At 43.9% G+C, this 9,386-nt stretch overlaps 1 pseudogene; it reads left to right on the top strand.

Annotated features, from left to right (window-relative positions):
- Positions 1–928: 928 nt before the first annotated feature.
- On the top strand, positions 929–1,395 carry LOC116540891 (annotated as a pseudogene).
- The last annotated feature ends 7,991 nt before the right edge of the window (positions 1,396–9,386 follow it).

Here is a 9,386-nt window from a genome sequence, read left to right as displayed (position 1 = left end):
TACAGGGTAGTCCTTCTAATAGGCTGTGAAGCATAGACTCCAGCCAGGAGCCAGAAGCAGACACTTCAAGGGAGAGGTAGAGGAAACAGTAATTTATGCTGAGTGGCACAGCCAAAAACACATATTTAACAAGCTCTAGGAGGAGTCATGATTATTTATGATAGGAGAAATGCATGCAATTGCAGTTGAGTTTCTTTTTTTTTTTTTTTGAGACAGAGTCTCACTCTGTCACCAGGTGCCAGGCTGGAGTGCAGTGGCGCAACCTTGGCTCACTGCAACCTCCGCCTCCTGGGTTCAAGCAATTCTGCCTCAGCCTCCCAAGTAGCTGGGACCACAGGCACGCGCCACCATGCCCAGCTAATTTTTTTGTATTTTTAGTAGAGACGGGATTTCACCATGTTGGCCAGGATGGTCTCGATCTCTTGACCTCGTGATCTGCCCGCCTCAGTTGAGTTTCTTACTCCTTCACAGGTCCCATGTACAAAAACTGGCAGTGTTAGTATGATGCCAGGGTAAAGGGTGAAGTTTTCAGCCCTCTGACATCAAAAGGTGAAGCAGAGGATATGAAAACTTGCTCTGTGTATCCTCTATATACTGTTCAGACCCTCTCTGTCATGAGAGGTCTCTTATTAGGCAAGAAAGGAAAGGCAGCTTCAGGCAGATGGTTGATATCTGTGGTGGAGTCTTTTGAAAGGGCTAGTTTCTCTTAAATCTTTGGTGAGATGTCTGTTCAGATTTGTGTACATCTTTAATTGGGCTGCTTTACTTAGTTTTAAGATATTTTTGTATATTGAATACAAATTCTTTCTCAGATCTGCATTTTGCAAATAGTTTCTCTCAATATGTGGCTTGTCTTTTTACTACCTTAACAAGATCTTTTCCATAGTATACACTTTTCATATTAAAAAAAATCCACCTAAAGACCTAAGCAGGAGCTGCCAAAATGAAGTTCAATCTCTTTGTGACTTCTGACCGAAGCAAGAATCACAAAATGCATTTCAATGCACCTTCCCACATTAGCAGGAAGATTATGTCCTCCCCTCTTTCCAAAGAGCTGAGACAGAAGTACAACGTGCGATCCATGCCCATCCGAAAGGATGATGAAGTTCAGGTTGTACGAGGACACTATAAAGGTCGCAGATTGGCAAAGTAGTCCAGGTTTACAGGAAGAAATACGTAATCTACATTGAACGGGTGCAGCGGGAAAAGGCTAATGGCACAACTGTCCATGTAGGCATTCACCCCAGCAAGGTGGTTATCACTAGGCTAAAACTGGACAAAGACCACAAAAATATCCTTGAACGGAAAGCCAAATCTCGCCAAGTGGGAAAGGAAAAGGGCAAATACAAGGAAGAAACAATTGAGAAGATGCAGGAATAAAGTACCCTTATATACAAGCTTTGATTAAAACTTGAAATGAGGAAAAAAAAAATCCACCTAATTCTTTCTTTGGTGTGTATTGACAGTTTGTGTTGTTTGTTAGAAATTCATTACTGAACCCAAGGGCACATAACTTTTATTCTATGTTTTCTTCTAGGAATTGTATAGTTTTGCATTTTTTAGTGTAAGGATGATTTTGTGTGATTATTTGTATAAGTTGCAAAGTTTTCATCTACATTCATTTCATTTCCTATGGTTTCCAATGAATTGTTCCTTCACTTATTTTGGGAAAGACACAGGATAGTGGGCTCTGTCAGAGTCGGTAGATAGCTAGACATGAACATGATGGGAAGGCTCACCTGGAGGGACCTTCAACAATTTATATATTAGTAGCATCTCTACTGCTGGAGTCGATGGGTACTTGTCAGTTGTGGGTAGGAGGAAGAACAGGTACCTATGTGGAAAGAAACACCCTAGAAGTCCTCTTAGGATGCCCCAATCATCATTCACTCTACAGGTAAAATGTCAGAAAATTGCTAGCTACATGCTGATAAGAGGGACAAAGGGAACATTTTTAAGAGAAATGTAGCACCATAAGTACAGATTAGGGCAGAGAAGGACATCCAAAATAGATAGGCAGGCAAAGGAGGTACAGATGTGACCGCTGCAGGGCCTTCCTGGAAGGTGGGAAGAAGCCAGCCCCAACAGTGGATTTGGATTGATCACCACACATGTGCCTTAACCAACAGTGAGGAGGCCCCACAAGCCAAAGAGGGGCAAGTTGGGGACCTAAGGTAGGAGCAGAAAAACCAGACAAAACAGGTGGAGACTTGAGACAGAGGCAGGAATGTGAAGAAATACAAAATAAAATTCCCTGCACAGGACTCGGGCTGTTTTTCTGCACAATCAGCCTGCTCCTCCCTTGAGGCCTACCTATATTTTCTATAATAAGCTCTTTACACTGTATTTTCGATAAAGTTATCTGTCATCTTTGTACTGCCTCTTGGTGAAAATCTTTCTTCCAAGTTAGACAAGAACTAGGACAGCAGCTCTTTCCAGTAATAGCTCCATTTCAGTTTGAATTTCCAGAACTGTGGGTGCTGAATAACTGGCTTTCTGACTTTAAGTGCTGCAGAAGGAGGCCAGTAGGGGGTGCCAGCCATCACACTGGGAACAAGAGGACCCTGCGGTGTCCTAGCTGCCAGCAGGGGACGTGCTGCCACAACACTGAGCAAGAGGGTCCTGCAGTGTCCCTAGCTGCTAGCAGGGGTAATGCCACCACTACACTGTGAACCAGAGGGTCCTACAGTGGATACCACACCATGAGCAAGAGCACCCTGCAGTGCTCTAGTTCCCATCACGGGAGTGCTGCCAGGACACTATGGGCAAGAGGGTCTTGCAGTGCCCCCAGCAGCCAGCAGGGGGTGTGCCCCCACTACACCGCGAGTAAGAGTGCCCAGCAGCACAGGCACCACACTGTGAGCAAGAGGATGTAGCACTGCCCTGGTTGCCAGCAGTGGGCATATTGCCACTACACTGTGAGCAAGAGGGCCCTGCAGTGCTCCAGCTGCCAGCAGGTGATGCCGGTCACCACACTGTAAGAGGGCCCTGCAGTGACCCTAGCTGCCAGAAGCGGGTGCGGGGACAGCATTGTGAGCAAGAGGGCCCTGCAGTGCAGGCCCCCAGCAGGGGGCGCCCACGCCCGCCTGTCAGATTCCTGAGGCTCTGCCACCGGCGTGCATCATGTCACACCACCGCGGTGCATGGAGTCACAGCGGTCTGCAGAGTTACGTTCTTCTCTGTATAGAACTGGGGGACATGGTGAGGGTGGAGCTGCGTCCTCCTCTGCACAGACTCTGGGGTGGGATTCTTACTGCAAGAGGGCCTTGCAGTGGCTCTAGCTGCTATTGGGGTTGCGGGCACAGGACCATGAGCAAGAGGGCCCCGCACTGCCTGGCCACCAGCAGGGGGCGCCCGAGCCTGCCTTTTCAGTTGGCGTCACGGCGCCGGCGCCCAGCGCGTCACGGCGGTCTGTGGAGCTGCATTCTCATCAGTACAGACCTGTGGGGCACCGCGACGGTGGAGCTGCGTTCTCCACGGCACGGACGTAGCAGGCACAGCCTCGGTTTGGGACAACTCTGGGCCGTGCCCGCGGTGAGTAAAATCCTCCCTGTTTGCATTCCTGACCGCTTAGGGTCAGAGACTAGTAAGAAGAGCTCTGTGTGGGAAACCAGACACGAAAAGCCCCTCTGAATCCTGCGCACCTGGGTTCTCGCCGCCAAGGCCAGGCGGCTGCAGTGTGAGGTGCACACCGCAGCCTCAGGAGACAAATGGAGCGTTCCTAAGGCAGATATGACCTCTGAAGTTCGAATACGATAACCCTGGTGCTCAGGGAGAAAACACCTAATGCTAATGCAAGGCCTCAGCCCAAAAATGTTACTATAAAATCCGCACAGCTCACGCGGCCTTGCCAGTACAGCAGTTTGAATAATCAACACTGACATATCCGTGCAAACGCAGAAACTAACGTATGGTTACGGTTTAGGGTGAGGATTAGGGCGAGGGGATAGGGTTAGAGTTACCGGTATCCAGTTAGGGGTTAGGATATAGGGGTTAGAAGAATTTTAGGCCAAATAAATTTAAACAGTTTGAGCAAAGGAATGATTCATGAATCATGCCTGAAGCACAGGAATGGAAAACAGGACTTGGGCTTCGAGCTTTTAGTGGTGGCAGCGAAGTGAGGTTTCTCATTGGCTCCAGCTGGGTGACCGCTGGTTGTGGGGATGGTTCCCTCAGCGTCAATAGTCATATAGCCAACTGGCAGCTGGGCTTTCTGTCATTGACTGGTTGGTTTGTTAATGTTTTTAAGTCAGTTTACATACCTCGAAGTTCGGTTTCCGTTTGCTTAGGCAAGACCTCAGGCTGACGGCTTCCTCCTTTTCTCCTTTAACGTGTCAAAAGCATAATTCATTTTTATTTTACTTTCCTGGCATTAATAGAAGTAAGTTTACATTTTTGTTGTCATTCAGAAAGTCGGTTTAATTGGCAACCTATTTGTGATGTTGCATAAAATAATGTTTGTTAATTATTAGCATCTTAGTGTAGATGAAATATATTAACTCTATTAAACTTTGTTATTAAACCATAACAGGAGTTCAGCTGCTTTGTCTTTTCCTGGGCTTTAACCATTTAAAATACACTCAAGCATCTCCTGACAATGTGGATACTTTCTGAGAAATGTGTCCTTAGTGATTTCATCTTTGTGCAAACACCATCGTGTGTTCTTATAAAACCTGGATGGTGTAGCCCACTTCACACTTCAGTGACATGGTATAGGTTCTTGCTTTCAGGCTACATACCTGTATAGCTCATCTCTGTACTCAATGCTGTAGTCAAATGTCACACCATGGTGATTCTGAATTGTGATCCTAAAATATCTGAGTCAGGGTCAGTCAAGCAGAAAGCTTATTTTGCCAAGGTTAAGGACATGCCCATGCCATAGCCTCGGAGGTCACGACAAAATGGGTCCAAGATGGTGAGGGTAGAGCTTGTTTTTATATATTTTAGAGGGACATGAGACACCAATCAATATGTGTAAGATGTAAAGTCATTTGGTTCAGTGAGGTGGAAAAATTAGAAGTAGGAAGGTGGGGTGAGGGGTGGTTCTAGGTCGGAAGTAGATAAAACAAAAGTTGCATTCTTTGGAATTTTTGAATCAGCCTTCCACTGAATACAATTTAGTCTGGTTCAGTGAATTTGCATTTTTACATATACAGTAGGGCAGAGGAATGGTGTGATCTTGGCCCACTACACCCGCCTCCTCCCTGGTTGAAGCGATTGTCTTGCTGCATCCTCCCCAGTAGCTGGGATTACAGGCATGCACCACCAAGCCTGGGTCATTTTTGTATTTTTAGTAGAGATGGGGTTTCTCCATGTTTGTCAGGCGGGTCTTGAGCTCCCAACCTCAGGTGATCCGCCCGCTTTGGCCTCTCAAAATGTTGGGATTACAGGTGTGAGCCACCGTGCCTGGTTAGGAAGCTTATTTTGATTCTGATATTGTCAACAGTATTTCAGGTATAAGTTGTTTTCCTTGGAGCGTTAAATACTGCATTGGTATTGTATTACACAAATAAAACACAGATCCCTTTTTATCACATTCGTTGCTAGTGATACTGACAACTAAATTCAGATACATTCCAGAGTCTGGGCTTCCAGTAATTCTTAGTGATCCTGTAAAGGTAAATTACTTTTTCTCACAAGACACAGTGACATCTAAAGTCACATTGGTTGTCCTGCCACTTTTGTTTCTCTAGTTTCATTGATTTCTTCAAAGCATCTTTGGAGGAATAAATCTGACTATCCCTTTAAATTTTTCAGTATTAGAAAGCACCATCATTAAACATTGAATAATTGTGGTCACAAATTCCCTTAACAGTCTTCCTTTGAATATTTTTTCCAATGGCAAATATTTGCTTTTGTTGTATTGTAGCTAAAAGGAATGCTGGGAAACAAAACAAAGACAAGCATTCATTATAATAAGTGATTCAGTCACAATCAATTGCCATTTTAATTTTTTTAAAGTTATACTTTTGAAAACATCCTGCAGTAAATTGAAATAGCCCCCAAAATCTGAATTCTTTCCTTGGTTCTAAGGTGAACAGATTTCCTAGAGAGTGAACCACACCACAAGAAAAAAGATATGATAAATATGTTTCCATGGATGTCTTATTTTAACATAAATCTTGTAAAAGAGGCATTTCATTGAAATTGTATATGCTTGCATCAATTACTTTGCAGCATCATGAATGCCCTTGTTTTGAAAAGTAGGCGTAGTTAGTGTCAATTACTACTTATTATAAGTACAAATAAGTAAGCAGATATTTGAAAAAATTTACAGTTTTTAAATAAAGGTTTTATTTTAAATTAGTTTTAGATTCACACTGAAATTAGGAGGAAAATGTGGATTTCCTGTGTAGACCCAAACTAGTTCCCCCTCGTATTAATATATCAACATGTATCAGATATGTTATTAACAGTTCTTTTTTTGAGATGGAGTCTTGTGCTGTAACCAGGTTGGAGTGCAATGGCATGATTCTGGCTCATTGCACCCTCTACCTCCATGTTTAAGCGATTCTCCTGCTTCAGCCTCCCATGTAGCTGGGATTACAGGTGCCCACCAGCATGCTTGGCTAATTTTTTGTATTTTTCATAGAGACGGGGTTTCGCCATGTTGGCCAGGCTGGTCTGGAACTCCTGACCTCAGATTATTGACCCATCTAAGCCTTCAAAAATTCTGGGATGACAGGCATGAGCCACCATGCCCAGCCTACTATCTGTATATTTGCTTTGGTTAGGTATCTGTTCAGATATTTACCCAGTTTTAAAATCACGTATGTATTTTGTAAATATCTTTTCACATCTCTCTTGTCTTTTTGTTCTCTGAATACAGTTTTGCACAGTAGAATACTTAGTTTTATAAAGTCTGTGTTATCAATATTTTCATGAATTGGCATTTGATGTTTTGTGTTACAACTCAACATCGAACTCAATGTCATATAGATTTTCTTTTAGACTTTGTATAATACAGTTTTGCATTTAAAATTACAGTCCCTGGACTATTTTGAGTAGGATTTTGTTTTTCTTAATTTGTGTATATATTCATTTAATTCTACATGGCTTCCAAAGTCTTCCATCACCGTCTTTGGGAAGGAATGGCTACAGTGGGCTTCATTTTGGCTTGAATTTGTAAAATAATTACATTGAGTCAACTCAATATTGAATTTTATAGGTATTTCAAGACAGCCAGGCGAGGTTGCACGTCCACCTAGAAACTGAATGAGAGTTTCTGTGCTGCGCTCTGGCGTCACCAGAGGGTGCATGAACCCACCCCTGACCAACTTCCCTCTGAGGTGCCAGAAGCAGCAAGGAGCTTTATCTTCCTCAGTGCAGCATGAAGGTCATGTCAACTTGGTGTTGTTCATTGGTGAGTAACAAAATTCCTGTCCAAAGCCCTGAGTGCAGAGGAGAGAGTCTTTAGAGAGTACTCAGCAGAGGAAGGAATTCAGCTAGGAAAGCAAAACCCTCAAATCCGCTGTTTTGACTTCAGTGTCCAAGAAACAGTGGCTGTTAATAAGTACTCTCACAGTGGTCTCTAATATAGTAATCACACCATGCCCTAACACCAATATAATACTCACACCATGCCCTAACACTAATATCCACATCATGCCGTAACACTAATATATCCACACAGTAGCTTCTTTTTTTTTTTTTTTGAGACAGAGTTTCGCTCTTGTTACCCAGGCTGGAGTGCAATGGCGCGATCTCGACTCACCGCAACCTCTGCCTCCTGGGTTCAGGCAATTCTCCTGTCTCAGCCTCCTGAGTAGCTGGGATTATAGGCACGTGCCACCATGCCCAGCTAATTTTTTGTATTTTTAGTAGAGACGGGGTTTCACCATGTGGACCAGGATGGTCTCGATCTCTTGACCTCGTGATCCACCCGCCTCGGCCTCCCAAAGTGCTGGGATTACAGGCGTGAGCCACCGCGCCCGGCCCAAGTAGCTTCTAATACTAGTAAATACAATAATGTCTACTAAGTCTCTGTTGACATTGAGACTTTTATAAGGATTTCACAGCTTTGGTTGAACTATAGCCTCTATAATGGATTTTGATGAGGTCTTTACTTTTCTGGCATGCTATTGATATGGTTGTTTTAAAAAGTAGTTTACTTTCCAATAATGTCATACTTCTAGGAATCTTCCAATAGCAATACAAAGCGTAACCCGGTTCTTCTCTTAGATTTTGCAGCACTTGTTGCTGTACCAGGTTTACAATGTCCCAGAAAATACTTCAGTATATTTTACCCAAATTACACTCTCCCAGGTAACCACCACATAACCCCTAGATCAGGAAATCAGCATGGTTCCTACATGATAATTCAGTCTGCAAACTCATTTCACTTTTTCCTTCTGCACCACCTAGGAGTATGATGTGTTTTTCCATTTTTCTGATCTGGTTTTCTTTTCCCGGCACTGTTTCCCAGACTTTCCTGCATATTTGTCACCTTGACACATTTAAAGATCATACAAGTTTTTGTTTGAACACCTGTCTTCAGTTCTTTGGGGTAGATGCCGAGGAATGGAATCATTGAGTCATATGGCAAATCTATTTGCAACTGTTTGAAGAAACACCAAATGATTTTACACATAGGCTGGACCGTTTAATACTGTCAGAAGCAATGTTTATGGGTTCAAGTTTCTGCACATCTTTGTCAACTCTTTTTTTTTTGGTTTTTAGTATAACTATTTTAGTGTGAAATTATTTGAAGTTTTTTTTTGAGATGGAGTCTTTCTGTGTCGCCCAGGCTGGAGTGCAGTATCACCAACTTGGCTCACTGAGACTTTCACCTCCCGGGTTGAAGTGATTTCCTACCTCAGCCAGCTGAAGAGCTGGGATCACAGGTACATGCCACTATGCCCGGCTAATTTTTGTATTTTCCATAGAGACAGGTGTTCTTCATGTTGGTCAGGCTGGTCTCAAACTGCTAATGTCAGGTGATCTGCTTGCCTCAGCCTCCCAAATTGCTGGGATTACAGGCGTGAGCCACTGCACCCTGCCACTCCCAGGCATTTGGGGTTTCTTTCTTTTTATCTTTTTCAGATGGAATCTTGCTGTTTCAGCCAGGGTGGAGTGCAGTGGCTCGACATCTGCTTACTGCAGCCTCCACCTGCTGGGTTCAAGCAGTTCTCTTGCCTCAGCCTCCCAAGTAGCTAGGATTCCAAGTGCATGCTAGCAGGCCCGGGTAATTTTCTTATTTTTAGTAGAGACAGGGTTTTGCCATATTGGCCAAGCTGCTGTTAAACTCCTAACCTCAAGGGATCTGCCTGTCTCGGCTTCCCAAAGTGCTGTGATTATGGGTGTGAACCACCATGCCCACCCCTTCTTTTTTGAGAAAGTGGCCTGTGCTGTCACCAAAGCTGGAGTCCAGGGTTGTGATCTTGGCT

This window comes from Sapajus apella, unplaced genomic scaffold (genome assembly GCF_009761245.1).
Source record: "Sapajus apella isolate SASKATOON/1434 unplaced genomic scaffold, GSC_monkey_1.0 scaffold146, whole genome shotgun sequence".
Classification (NCBI taxonomy): domain Eukaryota; kingdom Metazoa; phylum Chordata; class Mammalia; order Primates; family Cebidae; genus Sapajus; species Sapajus apella.
This window is presented reverse-complemented; position numbering and strand designations above follow the sequence as displayed.